Raw genomic sequence first — 2,093 nt, 5'->3', positions numbered from 1 at the left:
AAATAACGCAGGAAAAAGACCTACTATAATAATTAAAAAGTAAACACCTATAAATAATGTCCTCAGAGATAGAAATACTGAATCCATGAAACAAAAGAGGATATTATTTCTAAAAAGAGAGTGAGCAATAAATATTCTGGAGAAGGGATAAAAAAAAGGATATCTTGGGAATAAATATTGTGAAAGCTGAAGTATAAAATTCAATAGATGAATTAGAAGATAAAATTGTACTTTACCCCAAAAAACCTAGACCCAAAAAGTAGAGGTGTAAAATAGTAGAGGCACAATAACTTGTTGACAAGAAAAAAATCCGGGAAACACAATAAAATTTTCAGGATTGAAAAGTGTCCAAATTAAGAGTGTACACTGAATGAGGAACAATGGAGGAAAAAAAAACAAAAACACAACTTACTCAAATGAACATTATTGTGAAATTTAATTTCAGAACACAGGGACAAAGAGAAAAACATAAGAGGTTCCAAAGAGGGAGAGAGAAACAACTCACATAAAAAGAAGAGGATTCAGAATGGCACAAATGTGTAACTAGAAGCTGTAATAAAATGGAGAATTGCCTTTAAAAATACGAGGAAAAATTCTTTTCAATCTAGAATTTTATACCTACCCAAAATATGAATCAAGAGAGTTGGCAGAATAAAACATTTCTAGAGATGCAAGTCTCAAAAGTCTAATTTCCATGTACCCTCCCCTAAAATTAGGAGGAAAAAATGAAAAAAAAAAGAGATACAAAATCCTAGAAAGAGAAGGTCCAACATAAGGCAAATGAGATTCCCCAGTCAGTGAAAAGAGATGCATCTTAGAGAACTAGACCTCACTGGACCAAGAGAACAAAGGACTCCCAAAAGATAACTCTGGATGAAACTGAAAAGCTGATAAATGAATTTAATCATATTGAGAAGAAAAGTAGCTTTTGGCAAAAAGAATAATAATAATAAAACGTTAATAAATGATAGGTATACAAATAACAAACAAAAAAGAGGAAGAAAAAGAGTCACCCTCCTATAAAGATCATAGGTCTTAATGACTTAAACTAGAAGATGATTTCTCATGTAAAAAAAAGTCCAGAGGTAGGCAGTCCAAGGCTCCTACTATGGTGCTCCATGGTGTCAGAACCTATGCTTCTTTTATTCTGTTGTTCTGCCATTTTCAGCCTGTGGCTTGTACTTCACAATTCAAGAATTTAAGCCATAACATCACATCCCAGCAAGCACAAACAAGAAAGGAACAAACCCTCCAGCACTGCTTTAAGATCACTCACAGTAGGTCATAAACACACTAACACCGCATTGGCAGGGACTTATTCACATGGATGTATCCAGGTGCAAGGGTTCTATTGCTAATTTTTAAAAACGGGGGTGGAGGGTGCAGAGACAATGGATATTGGGAAATGGTTAGCGATCTCTGCTCACTCCCTCCTGCACTTTCTCCGTATTCTACTTTGTTTTTCCTCGCAGCCTTTATTATTCCCTGATCTATTTTCTCTCCATAGGTTCATCTGTTTCCCCTAAAGTTCCAGTGATGGCGAACCTATGACACACGTGTCAGAGGTGACACGCGAACTCATTTGTTTGGTTGATTTTTCTTTGTTAAATGGCATTTAAATATATAAAATAATATCAAAAATATAAGTCTTTGTTTTACTATGGTTGCAAATATAAAAATATTTCTGTCTGTGACACAGCACCAGAGTTAAGTTAGGGTTTTTCAAAATGCTGACACACGGAGCTCAAAAGGTTCGCCATCACTGCAAAAGGACAGGGACTTTGTCTTTTGTTCACTTCGGTAGCACAAGTTTCTGGAAAAGTGCCACAAGCATAGAAGGGGTTTAATAAATGTGGCCTGAACGTGTGAATGAATTAATACCATGTTTGCCTAAAGAAAATACATTTAAACACAAAGATCCCGTCTGGGCACCGATGACGCTTTGTTTGCCTTGCTTGGTTAGAAATGAATGCCCTTAGACTGGAAAAGCTGAAGCGGCCCCTCAGGGAATCACTAATTTTAAGAAGCTTCCCTTCCTCCGAACAGGTGATTCCAAGTCCGCACAAGGCACAGCCCCTACACCCAGAGGGGTG

Source organism: Myotis davidii, unplaced genomic scaffold (genome assembly GCF_000327345.1).
Source record: "Myotis davidii unplaced genomic scaffold, ASM32734v1 scaffold723, whole genome shotgun sequence".
Classification (NCBI taxonomy): Eukaryota; Metazoa; Chordata; class Mammalia; order Chiroptera; family Vespertilionidae; genus Myotis; species Myotis davidii.
Note: the sequence above shows the minus strand (reverse complement) of the source record.